Here is a 26,496-nt window from a genome sequence, read left to right as displayed (position 1 = left end):
CTGCAAACAAGATGGTGATGGCGGAAATGCTCATCTTGAGGTATCAAAGCAGGACTTGGGAAACCAGCGGGTGACGTCACAGTAGTTACTTCCATCTCTTTGTTACCGTCTATGTGTTTGTAAAGTTTTTAAGAATTAATATTTTAAAGTTTTCTAAAATTTGAAAGTGGTGTAAACGGTTGATGTGACTGTGACTTAGCTGTGTTATCATCACAACATACCAGACCTGCAGACAACTGAATTTTGTTTTCTTCCCAATTCAAATGCATAATCCTAGCTACAGTAGCTGCCGTAGGATAAACTTTTTTTAGTCAGCTAACAGAGATCAAAAACATTAAATCTAGACTGCACCACATTACAGCCAACCAACAAGTTTCTATTGTTTGGCTGCCAAAAAATTGTAAACCCTATTTTTTAACATGTTTGAATCATATAAAATCAGAAATAAAACAAAGATTAGTTAAATACATTTTTTCCTCCTAAGACACCTCAAAAACTCTGCTGACGCTCAGACAGCAGAGTGACTCCAGACCCTGTTTTTTCATGTTTGGGTAGCTGTCTGTCCTCTGTTTGCCTCGGCTTTCAATATCCACATCTATTTCCTCTGGAGAAGGATGTAAAACTGGGTGAAAGGAGTCCGATACAAACCAAAGACTCAGTGAAGTTCACTTCTGATGTTTGTATTAACCAGAGTACTTGAGGATATCCTAACTTATCTTTGGATAAGTGCTATTTCTGCCACGGTTAGCCTCTGTTAGCTGCTGTTACCTTACGTTAATGAAACTTCCTTTGAGGTGGATGTAACTTTAATGGACTGTGATGCTTAATAAGATTTTTAGGACAAACGACTGTAGCATTAGCTGGCTTAATATTAGCTTAAAAATAGCTGTTGTTGTTATGGTCACATGTTTAATTAATTTGCTGACAACATAGAATTGTAACAACATCAGGGATAAAAATACACTTTTATGCACTTTTTCCTTTTTTCAAAGAATGACTAAATGTACTATTTATTAGAACATCAAATATGTATTAGCAAAAATTTGTCCCAAATGAATGCACATGTCTTAATACATAATTAGCATTCATCACTGATAACCATGCAAAACACCACAGACAAAAAGTTTAATCACTGGGTATTTTAAACAATTTTTCTTTTTCTAACAACTCAAAGTCGTCAAAGACCGCGTGAAGTGCTTTAATTTCTGTATTTAGTGACAGCTGAGGCTGCAGACATGTTTTTCAGGGTGGCCATCCATTTTATTCCCATGAATGCTTTTGAAGGCCTTCAGGGCATTTTTCTTGGACTCTAGGATGAATTTTCTCTAATCTAGTGGTCAAAGAATGTTATAGAATTTATAAGATAATTTGAACAAAATTTCAGAAGAACTCCTTAAAGGGTAAAATGATTAAACTATTAAATTTTGTGTCCAAGGTCGGATCTTACTTTGGCCATAACTCAGAAACAGAAGCAGAGATATTTACTATAACTTGAAATGGTTGGTGGAATCATCTATAAGGTCTAAATTCTACTTCTAGTTTAATTGTTCTTCTGCTGAACAAAAAAGTAACAGATCAGCAAGTTTTGTTTGCCATTAGATCCCCTGATTGAAGCATGCGAGCACCCAGGGGACTCGTGCAGACGCACAGAAAACTGGGTAAGTCCCAGAACTATTTTTGGTTATGTGCCAGTTAAAATACAACAGTATGCTGCCTATTAAGAGCTATTACATTATATATAAACAGACAGTGGCTCAGTCAATATAGCTATAGTGGCCACTCTTAACCACTCATTGGCTCTTTCTGCCTTCAGCATAGTTAAAGTGGGAGTGTAGTGTTACACTGTTTCATATAACTGATGATATCAATGCTTTAAGTACCTGATAATATACAAGTGTGTCATGGAGGCACCATAAAGACTGCACTCTTTATTTTGGCAGTGACAGAAGTGAGAGAGGACCCTGAATATAAATATCTGGGGTGTTAAATCAGTGAAAATTTGATCACATGATCCTAAACAACAAATGCCATCTGCTTCTGGAAAACTGATGGAAAATGTGATCTGCCTCACAGACAAATATCCAGGCTCAAAAACTTAGCACTAACATTGTTTAGAAAGGCTCCTTACCCTCACCTGACCCTTACTCGAGCCATCTTCACGTTTTGAAACCAGACATGTCAAGGCGATGGCTCTGACTGTGAAACATTCTTGTATATGCTAACATATACTACTTTAATGAGTCCATCATTTTCAAATTAAACATTTGAGTGTATTCGCTAAGATTTCTTGTAATTGAGACCATGAAGTCATCTGGAAAGTGTTTACTGGAGTCATAAATCAGGTGAGCTGAAGGGTCCATTTGTCATCAACTTTTATACATTTGGAAGTCTTTTTGCACCCAGAGAGTCGCCCTCGCTGGACATTAGAAAGACATGAACTCTCTTTCATATACAGGTTTGTTGTTTGAATGTATTGTGAATAGCCACCCAACTATTGTGGCTTTCAGAAACAATTCTGTGAATCACATGGGCTTCATCAGCAGATGGAGTCAGCTCGATTGTCATTGAACAGATGCTAAAGATGCTAAAATTTCCCATCATTCATACCATTTTCATGACTTCTCATCTGTTTTGGCTGAGTGAATTTCCTCTACTGGTAAAGACAAAATGATACAGCTTTAGAAAAAAGTCAGCAATCCAATCATATCACTGAAAGAACAAAAAACATATGGCCATTAGCTTCACAGCTGTGGGCACAAAAGACATACGAACATTTTTCTTCTGTTGCATCTGGGCATCCTTGTCACTCAGCTCCTGTTTTTTTCGAACCACTAAAAGCAGCAAAGAGAGGACGACCGCCAGACTGCAGTGTGGTTTAAACTCACCTGCTGCTTCCTTTCTACAAGACATTTTCAAATTAATTGCATGTCAAACCAGCTCTAGAACTGAAGCCAGCCTTTTAAAAGAAATGCACTAATTCCATTGCTAAAAGTGTTTGCAATGCTGTCACCCAGAGAAACAGCAGAAAAACAAGGCAGGAAATGTTCAGTGGTTCACCCTGAGAGGCTGTACTGGTTCCTATAATGAGCCTTGTTAAATCGAATCAGCGTTTAATGATTGGTTCAGTTTTATGTGAGAAGGAAGACGCAGATTTTTGACCACTCCTGTCAGCTGTTCACTTTTTTTTTTTTTTTTTTTTTCTTTTTTGCCTGTCCCGTTTGGTTCTTTTGCCATCAGAATTATTGTCTAAAGGCGAAGAAAGATGCCCAACGGATTTTCTTTACCAAATTGACCATCCCAGCTTTGCCGTAATGGTCCATTTGATTCACCTTTTATTCTTTATTTTATTTTCACTTGCTGAATACGGGACAGACTTGACTGGGGGAAAGAAAAGGGAGAAAGAAAGAGGGGAAGAAAAACAGTTGAGAAGAGGGACGGGGGAGAAGGGCAAAAAACAAAAACCAACAGAATAAGCAGAAGAAAAAAAAAAAAAAAAAAAAAAAAAATACATATATCGATCACCTGGATCACCTGTTGAGAAAGAAAAAAGAAAACAAGCAGAAGAAAACGAGAGTAATACAATAAACCACATCACAATGATATATGGGAATATGACAGTAAATACTAAATATTAAACATTATTGTGCAGCACGTAAGATCGACAGCACAGTGTGCATTGAGGTAGGAGCCAAAAAGGGTGTAGTTTGTGTGTGTGATCACCCGTGTGTACACCTGTGAGCATGGACGCGCTTGTTTTCTTAAAAGGTTCCCTCATGTAATGATCTGCTAGAGGGTGTGGGGGGCCACTGCCCCGTCCTCCAGGGCATGAAGCAGGTATGGAGGAGATCAAAACCCCAGACATCCAGAGGCCCCCAGAACACAAGAGACCAAGGAAGACCAACAGAGGGGCAGCCGCGCCACTGTCCCAGAAAGAGCTGAGGAGAGTCCCAGATGAGGGGTCACCCAGCAGCCACGGAGCAGAAGCCAGGGGGGGCTGCAGTGACGTGCCCGTGAGCTCCGCCGGCAGCCAGCTGTGCCTGAGTGACCGAGCCCCAGGCCGAGAGGCCGGGGGCACCCCACCTCCGAAGTGGCCCAAGCGAGCCCCAGGCTCCAGGCCCCGATAAGCAGCCGCCAAGGAGTGAGCCGGTGTGTACCCGGACGCCCACCCCCGGACACAAAGAACCACCAACGCACCGACGTCTGAGGGAGTCCGCCCCCGGCAGGGGAAGTGGTGGGGGGAGATAGGCCTCCAAACCTTGGAGGGCCTGAGCTGTCCTCAGAGAGGTGGCATCTGATACCCAACCTGACATACAGACACAGACATACAGGCACACACAGATACAAACATCCATTCCCACCCTCATGCTCTCATATGCACTTACTCCACACTCAACCAACGTGGAGACAGACATAAAGGGACGCTGTACACACAATCACACTCCCCAAGCGTACTCTACGAACCGGGTCTAGGTACCCTTGCCCCTGGAGGGGGGAACTGCACCCAGACCCAGGTTGTGTTACCCTTTTCCCTGCAGTGGGGAGAAGCAGACCGCCCCGACTCCGCAGCAGCAGGGAGGCCCCACACTCCGGACCCCAGTCGGACGGCCAACTCCTCCTCCTAGCCCCCCTGCTCCAGCAGAAAGCAGAGAACGAGGGTGAGAGAAGACTCCTAACCTCCCTCCACCCGCTCATTGTAGTGTTGATGTATGTGTGTTCTAAGGTGCGTTTAAAACCCAGGAGGGCATGGAGCTACCTGCCAGAGAGCAGCAGGTAAGCGCATAGTCCCTCCTGCTAGCCCTCAATGTCTACGTGTATTTAAAATTGAGAGGTGGGCAACGACGCCGGGGGTGAGGTGTACACCCTGATGGTAATTGGGATTCCGTGTAGCGTGCCCACCCCCAAGATCCTATATTTATGTGTAATGAGAATGTGAGTAATGTGAATGTCTAAGTTGCGGGATAAAATTGAGGCAGAGGCAGCCAGAAGGGGACAGAGGGGGGGGGGGTTACCTCCTCTGCACCCTGGTGACACACCCCCACTCCAAGGCCCTGCATGTGTGGGTGGTTGTGGTGGAGCGGGAAGAGGGAGGCAGCTGGAGATGGGGAGGGAAGGAAGGGAGGAGCAAGTGACCCCTCCCTGGGGCCAGCTCCCCCGCTGACCCCAGTAGGCACCCCCATACTCCGCGACCCACCAGGGAAAGGGGGCCCAGGCCCATCCGAACCGGGGCCCAGCGCAGCGGCGCCGCCCGGCCCCACAGAGCCCGGGGCAGTCCACTCAACCCCACAACAGAGAAAACTGCACCCACCCCATCATCCACTCATCTTCCAGACTACATAAGACAATAGACGCCCAGGCTGAGATCTTCCTCCACCTCTCCTGTATCTCCCCCTCTTGCAGAGAGAGTTCCTGAGAGAGGAAAGCCCCTGCAAGATGTGACATCCCCCCCCCCACCAGTTGAAGAGCCCCCCAGCTGGCTCGGCGCACCGGCGGCACCCTGCGCCAGTGGCGGGCCCCCATATACCCACCGGCCCACAACCCCGGCAACACACCAACCAGGACCCAGGCCCCCGAGGCCCGGCCAGGGCCCCAGGCCAAAGCCGGAGCGCCCCCAGAACCTCACGCCCGTCCCGGACCCACCCAGGGGCAGCCAGGCTACCAGGTCAGTAACCCCCGTCCGTCAGCACAGACCCTCCCCTAGCCCCGCTGCACGTAGCCACGAGGAAGCCGTCACCTAAGAGCCAACAGAGCCCCTAATTGGCCATGACCGCTACCCCGGGTTGAGCCCCCCAAGGAAGATGCTCCCGGGGAACCCCCCGACGCCCCAAGCCTGACCCTACCCCCACACCAATCACAACAGTGAAGGCGAGACCAAAATATGACCCCCCACCCCCACTAGGTGATGGAGCTGATCAGAGGAGCCCAGAGCGATTGATCTGATGTGGTGGCAGAGGCTGTATCAAGACTAATGTAATCTAATAGATAATTTCTATATTGGTTAGAATTAAGATTGTTTTTATTTTTCCAGTTCATGAGGACTGTTTTCTTGGCTATGCATAGAGCAGTGAAAACCATATGGGCTATATTCTTTTCTGAAGTGACATTATCTAAGCTGCCCAACAAACACACTAAGGGGGAAGTTGGAATGTTACATTTCAGACACTTTGATAAGTCTTCACATATCTCGCGCCAAAACTTCTGAACTGGTGGACAGAACCAAAGAGCGTGGATATAATTGTCCGGTGAATTGGTTTGGCAGTGTGAGCAGTTGTTGGTAGATGCAAAGCCCATCTTGAACATCCGATGACCTGTATAGTGCACTCTATGTAGTATTTTGTATTGAATTAATTGAAGACTGGGATTTCTGATTAGATGAAAGGTTTTTAAGCAAATCTGAGACCAGAAGTTTTGGTCTAAGTTAACTGATAAATCCGCTTCCCATTTTGCAATAGGAAGTGATATTGATTCATCTGTTTTAGAAAGCATTCTGTATATTTTGGATAGTAATTTGGGGGTTTTAAGAGTAAAAAATTGAACCACACTTGGTGGTGTTTGTAGTTCAACTTGACCCAGTTTAAATTTCTTTTTTATTATGGATTTAATTTGTTGATATTCTAAAAATCTTTTCTTGTTGATCCCATATTGTGTAACTAGTCTGTCAAATGAAATAAATTCTGTTCCTTCTAGTATATGTTCTACATATTTGATTCCTTTACCATTCCAATCTGAAAAGTTTATCATATTATTGTTTTGTAATATGTCAGGGTTGTTCCAGATAGGTGTACGTTTGCATGGGATTAATGAAGACTCTGTCAACTTCAGAAACTCCCACCATGCTGTCAGAGAAGAGCTGATGTTGATGCTTTTGAAGCATTCATGTCGTTGGATGTTTGAGCTGATAAATGGTAGATCTGAAATCTCTAGATTATTGCAAAGTGCTTGTTCTACATCTAGCCAAGGTTCATCTAAGAGGGTATGTTTTAGCCATCCTGAGATAAACTGAAGCCTGTTGGCTAAGAAGTAGTGCTGAAAGTTAGGTAGTTCTAATCCTCCTTTATTCTTGGTCTTTTGTAGTGTTTTTAAGCTTATACGTGGGGGCTTATTTTTCCAAAGGAATTTGGACATATATGAATCTAGAGATCTGAACCAATCTTGCGGCGGTTTAGTTGGGATCATTGAGAATAAATAATTTATTTTGGTAATACCATCATTTTTATAGCAGCAACCCTTCCCATGAGTGATATGGGTAGACATTTCCATCTAGCCAGATCACCTTCTACTTTCTTTAAAAGTGGGGTATGGTTTAATTTAGTTAGATCTGCAAGCTTGGGAGAAATATTAATACCTAAATATTTTATATTTCCCGATTGCAGTGGAGTAGAAGAGGAATTATGGAAGCAGCAATTAATAGGAAGGACTGTAGATTTTGACCAGTTAATTGAGTAATCTGATATTCTTGCAAAAGAGTTTATCAATTCAATCACCCCAGTGATATTGGTTTGTGAATTTTGGAGAAAGAGTAACACATCATCAGCATAAAGGCTGATTTTATGTTCTACGTTCTTGCATTTTATGCCCTTAATTGCTGAATTCTGTCTAATTGCTGCTGCTAGTGGTTCGATAAAAATTGCAAACAGTGAAGGGGAGAGTGGGCATCCCTGCCTGGTGCCCCTCAGGAGACATAAGCTGGAGGATGTCTGGTCATTTGTTCTGACACAAGCTGTTGGGGAATTATATAATATTTTTAACCAGTTGATGAAAGAAGATCCAAAACCAAATTTGTGTAAAGTTGCAAATAGAAATTTCCAGTTAACTCTGTCAAACGCTTTTTCTGCATCTAAGGAAAATATTGTAGTTTCAAGGTTTTTACTGTATGAGTAGTCTATCAAATTAAGTAATCTACGTGTATTTGTTGATGAGTGCCTACCTTTTATGAAACCAGTTTGGTCAGGATGAATTAAGAGGGGGGTTATTTTCTCTAGTCTCTTCGAGAGAGCTTTGCAGATTATTTTGAGGTCTACATTAATAAGGGATATTGGACGATAGCTTGAGGGATATACAGGGTCTTTGCCTGGTTTTAGCAGGAGATTAATGTTTGCAGAATTCATATTTGATGGAAGTCTGCCCTTTTCTTTGATTTCTAACAACGTTCTGTAAAAAACTGGTGCTAGAATCGTCCAGAATTCTTTGTAGAATTCTGCAGGAAAGCCGTCTGGACCTGGAGCCTTATTATTGGACATATTTATCAGGGCTTCCTGGAGTTCACCTGATGTCAGTGGCGAATCCAGTGCCATTGCTTGAGATTCTAATAATTTTGGGAGAGTTATGTTGTCTAAAAATTGATCAATTTCCTTTTTAGATGGGTTTATTTGTGGTGAATACAACGTTTTATAGAAATCCCTGAAAATGTTGTTTATTTGTTTCGGTTCATATATTGTGTTCCCAGATGAATCTTGAACAGCACATATAGTTGTTTTTTCTTTATTTATTTTTAACTGGTTTGCTAGAAATTTACCGGATTTATTACTATGTTCATAATTTTGTAAGCGTAGTCTTTGTACTAAGAATTTTGTTTTTCTATCAATTATCTCATTTAATTCTAGTTTTGTTTTGCGTATTTTGTTCAATGTTTCCTGATCTTGGTGGGACGCGTAGGCTTCTTCTAGTGATTTGATGTTTTTTTCTAATTCCTGAATATTTTTGTTTTCTTTTTTCTTTTTATGTGATGAGAAAGAAATTATTTTACCTCTCATCACAGCTTTCCCTGCTTCCCATAAAACAGAAGCTGATGTTCCGGGAGTGTCATTAAAGTCTAAATATGAAGTCCACTCTTTTTTAAAATATTTAATAAAGTCTTCATCATTAAGCAGTGATGTATTAAATCTCCAGTTTTTACTTGGCATAGTATTATTCTTGTGCATTAGTGTTAGAGATACAGGAGCATGATCGCTGACAGCTATAGGATGAATCTCAATGTCTGAAATGTCGCTCAGCAGTGAGCTGCTGACCAAAAAATAATCCAGACGAGAGTAGGAGTGATAAACATGTGAGAAAAAAGTATATTCCTTACTGGTGGGGTGAAGGGAGCGCCATGCATCGCAAAGACCAAAGTCGCTCATATACTGTTTGATTATATTTGTGGACTGCCAATTACGCTGAGTTCCTGCTGTATTGAGCCTATCCATTTCTTCATTCAGTCCAAGGTTGAGGTCGCCTCCAAGCACAAGTGTGCCATCTAAGTGTTCAGAGAGTGCACTGAAAAAACCGTGAAAGAATGAGGGATCATCAACATTTGGACCATATACACTTACAATACATAGATTTTTATCAAGTATAGATAGTTTAATGATTAAGAATCTGCCCTCTGGATCTATAACTGTATCGAGTACTGTGAAATTAATTTTTTTATGAATTAAAATTGCTACTCCCCTTTGTCTAGAATTATAACAGGCTGAGAACACATTAGGAAACTCAGGTGTTTTAAGTTCATTCGAACCTCTAAGAGGTCTGTGGGTCTCTTGTAAAAGGACAACATCTGCCTGTAGTTTTTTGAGTTGGTTAAATATTTTTAACCTCTTTTCTCTGGAGCCAGCTCCATTTACATTCCATGTAACGAATCTTAGTGCACCCATAGATGTCTGTGCATAACTAGGGGTGTACTCTGTGTGTGTCGCTTAGACAGGTGGAGAGAATATATCACTTGTTCATAAATAAGGAGAGGGAGAGAGAGAAAAAATGTGTGGCGAGATGCTCCCCGAGTCTGACTATGTGTTTGCATATTTACTAATATGAGTATGCTTGGCTTAAGTGTGTGTATCCTGTAGGTCTGTGTGCGCTGTCTGACTGATGTAAATGTGCTGCCGTTGAGCGCATGACTGTGCGTGATCGTGCAGTGAGTAAGTGTCGAAATAAATGATGTTGTTTGTGGAAGAGTGTGGAAGCAGGTGATCGAAGCAGTGAAAGAAATAAAGAAAGAAACCAAGGACGAGGGTGAGCAGCATAAAAACAAGAGGGGGAAAAGAGAGGAAAAAAAAAAAAAAAAAACGAGAAGAGAGAAAAGAAAACGTAAACATTCCAATTAAATCACTGACGGAGAGTGACGGTGTTAATATTGCTATGAAATCACACTTAAGATGTGATTTGATACCGGTAAGTTAAACAAATGTTAATCCAAGTTAGTGTGAGTGGATAGGGAAAGGGTGTAGCGGATTCTTATCTGGTCTGAAGTTAATACAGCCACGGAGTGATGTTGGGGTCGCGGTGGAGCTGTCCGTCCACGTACAGCCGGTCCACAGCGATGACAGCGCGGGAGCCTTTCTGGATGAAGCCGCGTCGAAGTGGGAAGAGGACCCTGCGTCGTTCCAGGATCTCTTTGGGGAACTGATCGTTCACGCTGAAGTCCGTTCCTTTTAATTCCCTGCCGCGGCTTTTCACATGTTGTTTTTGTTTGAAGTGGCCGAATTTGGCCACGATAGGACGTGGTCTCCCGGCCGTAGCCCGAATGGGGCCGAGGCGATGCACCCTATCGAAGACGATGTTCTTCACCATGTCCTCCGGCAGCTTCAGGTGGGTTTTGATGAAGCTTTTTACCGTGGTCTCCGCGTCCTCTCCAGCGGCTTCTGGAATACCAGAAAATACTAGATTATCACGCATGCTACGAGCTTGTAGATCAATAACCGTTTCTTTTATTTTTTTATTTTCTCTATTTAGCTGAGTAACATTTTCTGTGAGAGATTTCACCGACTCCCTTAGCGTGGCATTTTCAGCAGCGAGCGTTTCCACTTGCTGCTGGCTGAACTCCAGGGATTCTCGCAAGCATTTAAATTCCCGGTGAAGAATCTCCACCAGGGACAGCCTTGCGTCGAAACTGGACAATCGCTTGTCGATTGACTCCAGTATGTCGGCAATATCTTTGCCAGCTGGCGATGTTGTGCCGGGGGAATCTGCCGGGCGTTGTCTTTTCGACGACGGCGTCTCAGATTTGGCCGGGGAAGCTGTACTCTGGGCCTTCTTCATCACGAGATCCTGAAAGCACTGATCAATATAATCTTGGAGAGCGTCTAAACTCTCCCCGTTGTTCTCCAGGGTGTTGGAGATAATTTAGACAAATATTGTTAGTTATGAGACAATTGATAAGTGTATTTGGTAATACTGAAGCTTAAAGAAATTTGTTCAAATCTAAACTACCATTTGCTTTAATTTTCCGCCAAAATCTCCGGCGTCTGACGTCAGTTACAACATTAGTCGCTTACCTTGACTGTCACTTCCGCCCTTCCGCCCTCCTAAAAACAAGGCAGGAAATGTTCAGTGGTTCACCCTGAGAGGCTGTACTGGTTCCTATAATGAGCCTTGTTAAATCGAATCAGCGTTTAATGATTGGTTCAGTTTTATGTGAGAAGGAAGACGCAGATTTTTGACCACTCCTGTCAGCTGTTCACTTTCACTAAAATTCACGATGTTGTCTTCGAGTCAGATTATTACAAAACTCACATTTTCTAAGACTGTATCCTTGAATTTAGGAGAAAGCAGTCTGGACATTCACTGACGATATAAACTAATAGATCTATTAAAATTGTGGGGGTTTTGCCATCTTCTGGACTGTTTGGCTTGAGTTTGCAAGGCTGGATAAACCTCATCACACCACAGTACTGCAAGAATATGGCTTTGAAAAGGTTTAACACCTGCATTCTGCAGAGCAGGTCTGAGATCATCCATCCCCAGAATAAAGGTTGGTTATTACTGTTCATGATTACACTGAGAGCAGGAATGTCATCAACTCAGCTCTCTTTTTTTCCACAACAGACCAATATCAATACGCCTGAGTCTGTATTTATTCATTTTACCTACATTGGCCCTATTGTGTAATTTTTTTCATTGGTTGTTGACTTTGAGACTTGGCTAATTGGACAAATGAAATGTGAATAGTTTTAAAAACACTACTGTACCTGTAAATAATCAGGTTTCAGAACTTTTGTCATAGTAGGTTTTTATTTAGTTTTAATCATAAGCAGAGTTCTCTCTCTCTCTCACACACACACACACACACACACTCACACACACACTCACACTCACACACTAAAAGCCCTCTGCTGCCTCTCTTTCATCCTTTCTTCTCTCACACTCCTCCTTTTCTTTGCCTTTACATCGACTCCTCTCATTCGGCACTCCCCTCACTCTAATCTCCCATATTCTCGTCGCTGCGTCCTTTTTCCATCTCTCCCCTCCTTTCTACCTTTTTTCGCTCTTCCCCCAAGTGCCTCTCCGTTTCCTTTCATTCGTCTTGCTTCTCTTTCACCCTAATGCCTCCTTCTCAGCCTCCCCCTTTCTCCCCTCTCTTTGCTAAAACCCCCGCCACCTCTCCCTTTCACATCTCTTTTTCTCTCCTTATCAGAGTTGAGGATGAATGGTGAAAGGCGAGGAGGCGAGGCTGAGACTCAAACCCGATGCCTCGTGTGTGGGAACCTCATTGTGGCCGGCGACTCAGAAAGAGAGAGAGAGCGAGAGAGAGAGCTAAGGTATCGCACTTCTCCCCCGTATGGTCGATAGAGCAGACCCTCTCATCTTTCCCCGCCTTGAATGGCATCACTGTGCCAGCCAGCCTGGGGAGCTGGGGAGGGGGACTGTGGGGGAGTGATGCATGACCTGACAGAAACTGAGATGAGGGGAATATTTTCTTGTCTCAAATATTTCCAGGGATACAGTTTTGTTGTTTACATGACTTACCACAAAGTTTCTTTACTAGTTTAACCAGATTTACTCCCACTGGCACTCGCGTGTAGTCAAGACTGCGATTATGCTTCAGTTAGCTTTTGTACAGAAAAATAAAAGTTCATAAGCTTAATATCAAAATCAAACCTGTACTTGGTGTCAAATCTGTGAAAATCATTTGGTTCTGGTTAGTGTTTTACTCCCTGCTGTGTACGTATCTCTTTATCTTTTAGTAGGTGTAAACACGGCGTATAATGTCATGGGGTAACACATCCATACTGCTTTGTATTACCAGGATGTAAAAATGAAAGTCCAGATTCCGCAATTTCCTCTAAAACACTCTTCAGTCAGTCTGTAATTATTTCTAAGCCTTTAGTTTTATTAGAACTTTCTGCAGTGGGAGGTTGACGTGTTGAATCTAAAGCCCCAGTACGCTGCTTTTCTGGGTCTTCAGATTCAGTGTTGCATCTTTAGTTTTCTATTTCACTGGCTTCCACTGCTACAACACACCGAAACAAATAACACAGCCAGCACTGTGAAACTAATACATTGTGTGCTGTGGACCAACCGTGCTATTTTGCTGTGAACCTGCATCCAGAACATTTAGACCTTTTACAGCTCCTCCACCTAAAAAAGTTCTCTTTAATTCACCTGCTTTCAGCCAAACTGCATTTGAGGTTTTGTTTCTAATCCACCGCATCTCAGAGCAACTCTCGAAAATTACAATGGAGCCCATTAGATCCTTTTATCTCTGCCTTTGACTTTGGACAAAGAGTTCAACCATTTAGAACAAGTGCTATACGCAGGCCCTGCAGAAAGCAATCAAGTGAGACTGTTTTCCATCTTCTAAACTTGGCACAGTCTTGAGAACATAAAGGAGCTTTGGGTCATTAGGGTACCAGGCCTGACAGATTAGTATAAAAGCTGAAGCACACTGCTTTAGCTTGTACAGTGCTCTTTGCAATCATTTGCTGGCACGACCAAATGAGCTGAATAAACTTTAAAGAAAGAGGCTGCAACAAGCAAACCCAATCTCAGTCAGCAGCCTGCAGCACACAGTTTGTTATTTCAGATCGCCTCGAATCTGACCTGCTTTATTGTGTGCGGAGACCGACAGGCAGACGGCTCAGCGACGGGGGGTATTTTCCAACTACACTCACCTGTCTGCTCATATTAAGTTATGCAGCCTGTGAGTTTAGTTTGCAGAGTCTGCTTCACATGGTCAAGCTGTGAAATGTCTTTCCCCCGCCTCAGAACAAAACCTCTCCTCCCTCTTAGCATCAATTATTCAAGCAGGAGTCAATTAGGATTGAATAATTTATCTTCCAAGTGTCAATATTTGGTAAACAATCCCTTGCAGCTTTTTACAATCCCCTAAAGTGTCCAACTCGGCTGCTGTGATCAGGGACTCTGGGTTTTTGTGCTGGCTGTATAATCGGCACAGCTCTAGTGTTTGGCCCTGTCGGCAGCGAGCGGCTGTCGTGCTAAGTCACAAGAAAGATGATTCGGGCCTGTAGGAGGGAGATTTAGATTATGTGACTGTCTTCCTTTCTTTCCACCAGTGAAACTAAAGAGACCTCTTTTTCATGAAGATTTACTCACGCTTGTTGAGAAATATATTCCACCATGCATTATTCAGCAAAACCGTTCAGGCTCCTTTGCCCATCGGTTTTGTGAGAATTTGATGAGACCAGTTTTAGAATACTATGAAATATACTAGACACATATATTATGGACACACTTGATGTCAAGGAGACCGGAGATAAGCTTCCTTGTTACAGCAGGTATAACCATCCTCGCTTTTCCAATAAGTCCAGACTAATGGTGCCAAACACATGATGGTCGAGCATCAAGTGCGTGGGAAGAAAACTTCTTTTTACAGCGAAAAAAAACCCCTAACCTTCCGAGCAAGCACCAAGTACGCTGCCACGGAAGGCACACCTGCACCAGGGCAAACATCCGCCTGCCCCACTCCTGCTATACAGGTGAAAATAGAGCAACAGCACCACTGAGTCTTTGATTTTACTTATTTTCTGCTGTGTTTTACTTGCATTTATTTGAAAGAGTGAGTGTAAACACAAAAAAATATTTTATTATATATGCTGGAATGTGCAGAAAATAGGTTTAAATGTTAAACAAATTTCTTCCAGTCAGTGAATGTTGCATATAATTTAATTTTTCCCTGATGCATAAAGTTAAAAGATTAAAACTAATAAAACAAATTTTAAAAAGAGACTTTTTCATTTGATTACATTTTATATGATGGATAATGCAGAAAAAGTAGAATTGGGCTGAAATATCTATTGCTTTATTACCTACTCAGGTTGTAAATCATCTTTTTAAAAAGTAACTAACTAACTAAGTAACTAATTACTTTTGAAAATAAGTAATCAGTAAAGTAACGGGATTACTTTTTTGGGGGAGTAATCAGTAACTAGTTACTGATTACTTTTTTCAAGTAACTTGACCAACACTGCTAGAGACTCATTTAGCATTTTGGGGTTGGTCAATGTCCACCCAGTTTTAAAATGTTGTCCTTTTGTTTCTTCCAAATAAAAAAATGTTTTAACAGCAAAACGTTACTGTCCATGCATCTATCAGGCCCCAGGGGGCTACACCCTATCCCCGTTGTCATAGGGTGAGATTAGGGGGCTTCACCCTAGACAAGGATAACATAAATAATTATAATCAATCATCTAGTTTGTGAAAATTAGCCTAGATAGATTACAGGACTTTTAAAATGTGGCCATCCAGTTTTACCACTAGCCATTTACTGAGCTCAGTATCTTTCGGTTTGATTATAAAGAGAGGTGCACATTAATATAACACTCATATATATATGAGGTCATTCTAATTCTGCATAATTAGAATGACCTGGAGGATGTTGAGAGGTTAAAATATCTCGGAGATCAGAGTCTGTGTTAGAAATCCTCTGTTGAAGCTGCAGCACAGCAGCACTCAGAGGTAAACGTCCATTATGGAGAACAGTCCAGGAAAAGCAGAGTCAGAACTGACATACTTCATAAATTATGTGGATACACCGATTTGTGCCTGAAGTGAAGAGGTTTACAATCCATGTTTCTCCTGAATATTTCATTCATTCATTGTAAATGCAAAAAGTTACACTTCTTTAGGATGAATCCCCCAAAACATAAAACTTGCAGTGATAAAATTAAACAGGTCAAACCACTGTTTAAATCTCTGAGCACTAACTCACCAGAAGATCCAGAATATTCTCGACTTATTGCAGGAAGTTTTGGTTTCACTGGGAGAATACGGACCAGCTTCTTTGTATGATTTGCTAATTACAGATGCTGTTTAGATGAGCCTTCGGGCCGTGCTTCGGTCCACATCTTTATGATGTTGTATTAAATATACAGTGCTCCATGAAAAGAATGCCCCTATAGTCATTTACCAGTCTCTAATATACTTTATTGAAGAAAGTGAGGCAGAGAAAAGTTTTCGGGCTGACATGGGGCTCATCCATCAGCAATCCATCCCTGAATTGCTGACTTTAGTTTTTGTTCGGCTCCTCTGAAGACATTCAGGATGTGTGCTCAACCACAATTTTTATCTTCATACGTTGTACTATAAACATGACAGAGTACTTGTGGTGAGCCATTCCTCCTTCAAATTAAGTGCTTGTTGAAAGAATCATGTGCATAGTTTTTACTTTTTTTTGCCCCTGTGCAGCTCAAAGTTATACTTCAGCGTGGTAAAAAACACCAAGTAATACCCTCAATGCTCTATGACAGCTGATGTTCTTCATTAAAGTGTGAAGGTCAGTTTTTCTTTTCTCTACAGGTAAATGGAAGCTGACATCACATTAAACATCTTACAGCCTTCTCACTTCCCAGTGTTTCATATTTCTGCATAATTAGAATGAAAAAACTCACACTACAAATATCATTTTCTTGTCTAGTTTAATATTCACGAAGAGTATTCTCGGTCCTGGAGAAAACCTGACGAGAAAAAGCAAGAGCAGCCCATGCTGATCAGCAAGCTTTGCCCCCTTCATGAATATTTACAGCAGAGTGAAGACAGAGTACATGCGGAAACAACATGGACAACAAGCTGGCATTCAGAACAAGTTTCTGCAGCATCTGGGATGCACTCTGAGCAGTGGTTTCCTGCTAAGATAAGATATGGAAACTGTGACCTGCACAGGTCTTGAATTATCTCAAATCCCAAACTCCAAAATTGTTTCATTGTCAGCTGGTGTATCCGTCTCTTCATGTTCTTCATACAGGCAACTGCGGCTCAGGAGGTAAAGTGGGTGATGTGCTGATAGGAGGGTCAACGGTTTGATCCGTGGCTCTTTCAGTTGAAGTGCCCTTGAACAAAATATTGAACCCCAAATATAGAAAGTGCTTTGAGTGCTCACTTAGAGTATGAAAGGCCTATTTAAGTCCATTTACCATGTTTGGATGCAGGTGTTTTGATATGTGACATGTGCCAGAGGCTAAAATGATTTGAAAGATAAAAGGACAAAGATAACAACCCATTGAGCAAAGTGAAGAGAAATCATGAAAATGGCAGCAAATGTCAACTCACACCAATTTAACTTATGTAGACAGTGACTACGCGTTGTTGTGGATGCGTGCTGCATGCTTATGAATTTCCAGATGAAAATATGACGAACTGTTCGTGTTTCGCCAACTATCTACCTATCAGCTTTAGTACACTGCTTTCCCAGCCAACACATCACACATCGATTTGAATCCAACTATTTTCACTGTTGCCATCTTGGTGTTTTAAAAGTTGATGTGATGAGCGAGAAACTCAGGACAGTGCATGCTACATGATTTAGCCTGGATAATCTTTCTGACTCTAAGAATGACCACAACTTAAAAAAAATTCTTAAAGTTTTACTTGTACTACCTGAAAGTAGCAACTGAGCCCAAAAAGTTAACATAAATCTTTTTTCTGAGGTCACAGATCAGGGATCTGAGGGCCATTTTCTCCAGCAGAGTAGTCGCTCCCTGCCGCTGTGTTAGCTTGACTTTTCCCACCAGGAAGTTACCTCTGCCTTTTATATTGTGTTTACACTATGTTTGTGCTCTTAGGCTTGCTTCATAGTAGAGATGGACCGATCCGATATTACGTATCGGTATCGGTCCGATACTGACCTAAATTACTGGATCGGATATCGGAGAGAAATAAAAAATGTAATCCGATCCATTAAATATCAAAAAAGCACCTCACAAAACTTGGCGACATGGCGAGCCGGAGCAGTGTGGTCACGTGATAGAGCGGCTGTGTGTATTTGTAGCCTGCTAGCAAACATTTCATCTCCGAGGAAGTTATCTCAGAGAGAAGTAAAGCAAGTGTGTAAGTTCATCTCTGAATGTTTGTAAAGCATTCCCGCGTTAAGCTTAACAACCGATATATAGAGCAACTGCCTCTTCTCTCTCTCTCCTGCTGCTACTTCAATCGTGAAACAGCTTAATGATCAGCTGATCGGCTTTTCTGTCGCGAGTCCGTCTCTCTTCTTTGTTTTTGGCCCACTTCTCACCAGAAAGAGGAAACCAGCGGCTGAACAACAGCAGCACTATTAAGCTTGATAAGCTGTTGTTAGAATTTATTTAATATTACTTTCTAGACCAGGATCTTTTTCTATGCAGCTGACGGCTGGTAACTGTGCAGGGGCGGATCTAGCAAAGTTTAGCCAGGGGGGCCGATAGGGCATGAACAGGCAAAAGGGGGCACAAAGACATACTTTTCTTTCTTATTCTCATTTAAAAATCTAGCTTTTAATTATTTAATAATTATCTGAATCTTACACCCAAAGTTTTAATCTGATGTAAAATGTATAGAAGTCCATTACTGTATATAGTAACTGTTAAGTCTAATATACCCTAGTACTTTTTAGTAGTAGTACTTTTTCCTTTGGGAAGGTACCATCTGTGTAGTCTGCAATTCTGTTGAAGAAAGATGTTGAATCTATTTAATTATTCTTAAAAAATAATTTATTTCTATCACCCTGCATCAAATTAAAGTTGATTACATTGATTAAGCATCATGAGAGGAAGAGGGTGGTTCCCTATTTTCTTTTGCTGGGAGTTTGCAACCCTATTAGTTAGGTTGCTTAATATTTCTGCTAAGTACTCTTTAAAATACCAGAATAGGGAGGATGGGGTAGGTTTAACTTTATTAGATTGATCAGTGTTGCTGATCTATGAAATATTTTGGGTGCAGTGTGTTTTTTTTACATACAGGTATAACAGAATAGCTTTAGTGTTGTTGTTGTTTTTTAACTTGAGTATGAACTTATACAAAAAGCAGCAAGATATTAAAAAAACAGTTTTATTGATTAAAAAACACACTATATCGGATTCATATCGGTATCGGCAGATATCCAAATTTATGATATCGGTATCGGACATAAAAAAGTGGTATCGTGCCATCTCTACTTCATAGTGCTGCATTAAGACTAAATTGTAGCCTTACGCACACATTACTAAGACGGTAATTACACCGATGTCACCAGCTGAGGCTCATCCACTTGGCAGTAACGGATGACAAAACAGGAAAGAAACAGTCTGTTCATGTTCTAGTTGACTTCATGATGTCTTTTCTTACCTTATTCAGAGCATCTGTCAATTACAGCTGACAGAATCCACCAGCTTTGCAGCATCAAATATCTAATCATTGACAAAAAGTGCAGAAGAAAGAAGTTACTGGCAGAGAACACAGACTATACACAACACTATGACCAAAATGAACTCAACCCTGTTTGGTGGAAAAACTTATTTCAGGTGCATTTACATTTTTACATTGAATTATTGAACCTTTTCTAGGTTGAAATTTATCAAATGTGCTAACACAAATACAATCTGTCTTTAAAAAGTAAAAACAAGCAATTAATAGCTTATATCTCTTGAGATTAACTATAAACTGAAGGTCTTTTTTGTCTAGATCAAATTCCTGGAAAGGTCACACAGGGTCAGACTTACAGGAAAGCATGTATAGTTGCCTAAACAGTAGTTTAAATACCACTAAGAAGGATATAATAGTAAACCTGGAAGTTTTTTCCTTATTTCCATGTATCACTAAAGCAAACTTGATTAGAAAACCAAATTACCAAAAAAATAATGCCTGTGCTCATCTTCAAACTGGTTCCCAGCCCAGAGTTTCACACCAGCTCCAGCAATGAAGTCTGGAGGTGGCCAAGTTCAGCGCTGACAGTGTATAAGCAGTTGTTTCTGCATTAGGAAAATTACATTGTGCTTTTCCAGTGAGTCAGTGGTTGATAAGAGCAGCTATTAGCAGAATAAATGGATTTATCCCTAGCTGTGTGGAGAAGTCACTTTGGTTGACATCTCTGCATGTGACAAGTGGATTACTGCTCCCTTAACGCCTTCTCTTCCCTCTCTCTGTCTTTTCTTTGCCTCTCTGCTAATGTCTGTTTCTATTTCTTGGCCCTCTTTCTGGTCTTATAAGCATTAATGCTGTTTGGTATTTCCTTCATCATTCAGCGGTCTGCTGAGGCAGCGCTCCTCTTCCTCCTCCTCTTGCTCTGGCTCTCCCTCTTCTATTTATGTGTATAATGAAAGCCTATAATCATATTCTACACACCCACATACAGTATGAGGCTTTAAGATTATATGTCTGAGGCTACGAGAACAACAGAATCATCATATTAATGGTAGCGGTGGAGGATCCTCATCATTGTTGCAGTAATGTTTATTATTTGCTCTGTCGATCAAACTTGCCAATTATTTTCAGGACTGACTGATGTAGGAGGGGGAGGAATGAGATGCAACAGATGCCTGAGGGCAGAGATGCAGAAAACAAAACAGAGACAAATCAGGTTGAACGTATAATGAAGGCTCACTGTATGCAGATGAACAAGGAGATTTCATTAGGACTAAATAGAAGCATAGATTTCACGGAGAGTCATACTGATGTTTCATTTTCACGAGACATTTTTTCGTACAGCAAATTGTCTTTATTGTTGGAAGACTTGAAGTTTGCGGTGTAAAAAAAGAAATCTTCCTCCGACAGTGACTGAACTGAACAGCTTCTCTGTTGTGCTTCTGACTGTTCAAAGTCAAACAGTTTTGATGCAACAGTTCTGCAATAAATGACACCTCCATAAAGGTTCAGCAGTGAAGTATGTGGTAGCGTCTGCTCAGCGATAGCTCAGTGGTTAGCACTGTTACCTCACAGCAAGCAGATCCTGGGCTCAGATCTCAGAAGGACATAGCTCTGTTACGTTCTAAGCCCACTTTAATGTGAAATAGCAAATACTGCCAGTGATGGGACGGGACAAACATGCGAATCTGAGCCTTACTTCTCGGCTAGGCACATTTCACATGATATTAGGCCGCAGTCACGTTTGGGTAAACAGAGGTTGGAGACTGTGGAGATTACTGTGACTGTTTGCAATGAACTTGCGATCACGAAATGGCTGCTTCGAAGGGGGACCAGGTCTGCGATCACTTGCAGTCATTTCTTCAAAGCAAATTTTCGTGCTTTTATTTTTATTTTAGTAAAGACTCAAAACGTGCAATAGACAGCTGGGTTTTGGAAGAGAATTGAACAAATTGAACAAGCCTTCAGAATCTCCACGTATTAACATGCTATTTTTAGACTTGATTATTTGCAGCTAGTAGGTTATTAATGCTATCCATCATGTGTAGTTCCACATGATTATTAACAGACAAAAAGAAAACATATTACTGATACAGAAATAGTTTTCTATATGAGATCGCTACAAAAAATGCAGCCTTACCTAATGTCCACCTGATAGGTTTGTAGCTTGAACCTATTCGCTGGAACGTTGAAGACAATATAATTACACAGCAAAGCAAGACACGAAGTAGGCAAAGTTCTTCATGTTTCTCATGCACGGGAGAGAACCGGACAAACGCCGTTCCTTCGCTTGACCCCAGTTGCTCTCGTCCACTCCCCCGTAACACTGCTCTTTTATTGAGGTTACATGAATATGCATAGGTTCATTAACATATGACGTCTACATACAAACAAAGAGTACCTTGCCTGTGTGTGTGTGTGTGTGGTCAGAGTGTGACCCCATAAATGACTTCCCTAAACCTACTGGTCTGGAAAGTCCAGCAGTTCATCTAAACAAAAGGTACTTAGACTAAAACAGATATAGCCACGTTTATCCTACCATAAAACAATAAAACAAGGTACGACCTCTTCCCATGCTCCCAGGATGTAGGTGTGGATTCCAGAACACTCTGGAATGCACACCAAGCCTTTGCAGCCTGCTAAAGATCACACATCCTATCACTACACAATTAATTAAACACCTCTACCAATCTAAAACTAATTATAAAACTCTAAGCATATATAAGTAGATATTTCTAAGCATAAATGACAATCAACATTACAAAACCTAACACCACCCTACTGTCACACATTTTATATTGAGATTTAAAAATCTCGTTGGTATTGCTATGGCGAGTAGCCTTCAGTAATATTAACAAATCACGCAGCAATAGTACATTCATGTAGTCGTAAAAAGCATGATAATATATTATCCAAAGTATTCAGAATACCGTATTTTTCAGAGCATAAGGTGCACCGGATTATAAAGTGCATTACGCGAAATACTATTCCCGTGTTGTTGCAGCATATTAATGACTAACCTCGTATTGTGGACGGATTATCTCAGTTGTTCTCCTGAAGTTTGGTCCGTTTACAGCATCCTGCCATGCGATTGCATTTGTCCCTAACCATCGGGAAGCCTCATGTTAACTTTTATAGAGTGGAAAAAAGTTAGCATTCATCCTCCAGCTTCACTGTGTTTATGTTATGCTAACATAGCTGTGTCGCTAGTGATCACATAGCACATCATTATATTACCAGCTAGCCCAACTTCAGTAACCCTACAAATAGGGCTGTGCGATATGACCAAAATCTCATATCCCGATGAAAGACATCTATAGTCCCAATAACTAAATAAATCAAAAAGATTTAACATTTTCTGTAAATTCTGTGAATCTTGGGCAGCTTGACTTGCGTGAAGTGTTTCCAGTTGGGCGTCGTGTACCTGGAGTCGAGTGTTTTAACCGATGCATGAAAGGATACATTTTTAGACATAACTTGTAACGGCTGCCATTTTCTTTGTGAGTATTTATTACACAGCGTGCTGTGGAGAAAAGCTTGTTCTAACGTTTGAGTCTAAGGTTTATTTTTAAGCACATGACGGCTCTTTTTTGCTTCTCATCCGTAAATACTCTGCATACTCTTTCATGTGATTCAGTTTATTTTGAAAAGTCTCAACAGGATCTTGAACTTTATTATGAAAGGTTTATGTGGAAAATCAAAAAAACAAACGGACACGCATTGGTTTTACCGTTGTTGTTGCTAACGACAACGCATAAAACCAGGCGCTTGTCCGTCCGTAGTGTGGTTATATTAAATATAACAGAAGAGAACTTTAAGAAATTAATATAGCCACTACAGTGACCATCAAAACAATGAAAAAATATTGCCGTAAACAGTTTATTTTGCGACACCACAAAACAAACGATAGCTTAAAATGAAACGATAGACGTATTTATATCGTCATCCGATATATATCTTTATGTCGAACAGCCCTACCTACAAAAGTCACTGCTGTTTAGTTTTCTGTCTTCATTTATGTTGGAAGTGATAGCAGAGCTGTACGGTTGGTAAATGGTAAATGAATGGTAAATGGCCTGTATTTGTATAGCGCTTTACTTAGTCCCCAAGGACCCCAAAGCGCTTTGGTGCAACACTGATCATTTTATTAAAGATTAGAGAATTTAGACAGTTTTTAACTTCCGGTGACGCTGCAGTGTTTGTTTGACTTTGGGACCTGAAGCGGACAGAGTTTTCGACCCAAATTACTCTGCGAGGCTCCTGACTACGGTATCCATAATGCTCCGACAATCCATCAAGCGGTGCGGCTTCGTAGCTTACCAAAGTCTTCTAAAACATTTGACAGATTTTTGAGCGGCGTGTACCACATACAATTGGTTCAATGTCAGTAAGCACAACCAGAATTCATACATAAGACGCACCGGATTATAAGGCGCACTTTCGATTTTTGAGAAAATTTAAAGATTTTAAGTGTGCCTTATAGTGCGGAAAATACAGTACATTACTGTCATTGAGTAACTTAACAAAATACGTTACAATTACATTTTGGGCCATGTATTCTGTAAGTGGAATACATTTGAAATATAATCTTCCCAACACTGTTTATCATACACAAAGGAAAATCTTTTAACAGAGCCACCGGAAAGCCAAAAAGCATGAATGAGGCTTGATTTGAAAAGCAGTCTGTGAGATTCTGCCAGGGTGGTGAAAACATCAGCATTTGATGAACCTGAAATTCTTCAGTTCATCTTGAACTGGCCAGGTCTGATTAATGGTGGGTGTGCGTGTGAGAGATGAAATGCTGTACACACACAGATGAGCCAAATGCAATTTGAAAACTTTTCTTAATTATTAATTTTAAATGTTTAATCAGTTTACCTTTATGATATTTGATTAGCCTTTGTCCTGTGGATAACTGAAAGAGGGCAATGCCAAATTTCCACCTCAGACAGCATCATTGTCAACCTTAATAATTTAAACTTTTTAAAGGTACTTTCTTTAATCTTAGCTGCTGTGAAAAACTAATCTGTTGACATCCACTCAGTTTAACCCAGAGATTTGAGCATTTAATATTTATAACTATAAAGATAAAAAAAAACTGAAATAATAACCAATGTTTCAAAAAAGAAGAACATTTTGACAGTTCTAAGAAAAGACAGTTTGTCTTACTGTAGCTAAAAACTATCTGCATCCCCAATCTGAGACTTTAGCAACTAAACTAAGTTCATCCAAAGGTTTGTACCATATTAAGCCCTTTAGTGAGCATAGTAGAACTGTATGCATTGTTTTAGAGGGTAACAAAAAATGACCCCTTGTTGAAGCTGGGATGTGTTATGCTGAATGTATGCATTTCAAAATGATTTCCTCATGATCCAGAATAGTACTACTACTACTACTAATAATAATAATAATAAAAATTTGGCCTGAACATGATGTGATATGGTTCAGAGCTCCTGAAAAAGGCTCACTAATTTCCTTAAACAGCTGTGAACTTTTCTTTTTCGAGGTCTTTTCAGCTGTCGCTGGTGCCCGGCTCACTATTTTTGGCTATTTTGTCTTTGGTTTTTGTCTTTTTAAGAATTTTTTTATGGTGACAGAAATGTACAATTACACACATTTCAAGGATGCTAAAAATGTGTTCATTCACAAGTTCTCAGATTTGAAAATGACAAATTTGCCTACTTAATGAATCACAGAAATGCACACTGTGCAGGCAAACTCTTTAAACAGTCCCCTCTTTCTCTGACAGCAGCCTGCAAACACTGTGCAGCTGAGGCTCAATAGCACTGTGTAAGCATGGTCTGCATGTGTGTGTATTTACCTATGTTCACATGTGGATGTGAACATGGGTGTCCCAACCCCAAAACTAAATAAACAGCCCCACACGTTGCCTCGCTGTCTGTCGCCGTGAATAGCTTCTCTGTGATGTTTCTTGCTGTGGGGTCGAAGCTTCACCACCGCTGCACCCCGAATCACCGCACAAGTTCACAGCGGGTGTTGAACTACAGCTGAGAGAACAAGCTGGTCACATGAGCAGAAATGTATCACTCCAAAATGTGTTGTTACAATTGTCATTTTACCACTAAAGTCACCATTCCCTGGTACAGAGCAGGATCACAGACGTGCAATGTGGGCAAGATTGTCTCAGAGGTTGGATATCCCTTCATCTCTAGTGCTTTACGAGCTATACAAACATTCATTACACTAAGTGAGGTCACCCTGTACAGTTTGACCCTACTTGAAGCTAAGACACTCAGGTGTGGCAGCAGCCTGACAGCTGTTTTATTACCTCTGAGGTCTGCAGAGTTTGACGGTGCAGCAGAAGAGGAGCGGCATTAAAAATCTGACTTCATTCTCCCTGCTGGAAGGTTTCTCCAACTACTAGAATGATTTATTTGGATCCCGCTTAAATATTACTAATGTAAACTTCAACATTTTAAATTATACTACACATAAATATGCAGTGTATTTTTGCTAACTGTGAAAGCGCACGCTCCTCAGAACTCATTTTATTCAATACTTTTTTCCCAAACAGAGCACAATGAAGTGAAGTGATGGAGGATTTATTTGTGTAAATGCTGCACGCACACTGTAAATGTCTTACCAAACATTGAGGCGACAGCAGGGACGGGATGCCGCATTTTTCCAAACATAAACAGCGCTTGTCACATATCTGCAGTGTGAAAACTTTAACTGAATATAAGTTAATATTCATTTCTGTCACACAAAAGTTTGAAAAACAATCCCAAAATAGACTCTCAAGTCGTGCTAAAGCCACACTAAACACAGCGAGTAAGAGTAGGAAGAGCCTAGAGAGAAGAGGCTATCTAACAGTTGGAGTAGGAAACCTCTGGGGAGTAAAAGACGTCTATCACGAGTCCCCAGACTGTAAAACTGTGTGTTACTGAAATGGAGTCTTCACTGAAGTGCGTTAGTAAAAGACCTAAGAAAAAAAGTTCTTTTTACACTTTTTGTCCTTTTCGCCCTGTGCTCTAGCATGTGAGAAGTATCAGCTTTAATTTAAGTCACTTTATATAAACATAGAAAGAACTGTGTGGGAGAGACAACCTTCAACAGCTTTCAGATTTCAAGGAAGTATTTGGACACTTGGCTGTACAATCTTTCTTGGGTGGTTTTTTTTTTCATCTCTTAATGGTAAATTATCAATTTAAAACAACTTGGAGTTGCTTGAAG

This window comes from Neolamprologus multifasciatus, chromosome 16, assembly GCF_963576455.1.
Source record: "Neolamprologus multifasciatus chromosome 16, fNeoMul1.2, whole genome shotgun sequence".
In the NCBI taxonomy this organism is placed as follows: domain Eukaryota; kingdom Metazoa; phylum Chordata; class Actinopteri; order Cichliformes; family Cichlidae; genus Neolamprologus; species Neolamprologus multifasciatus.
The sequence above is the reverse complement of the archived record's forward strand: the minus strand, read 5'-3'. Positions refer to the sequence as shown.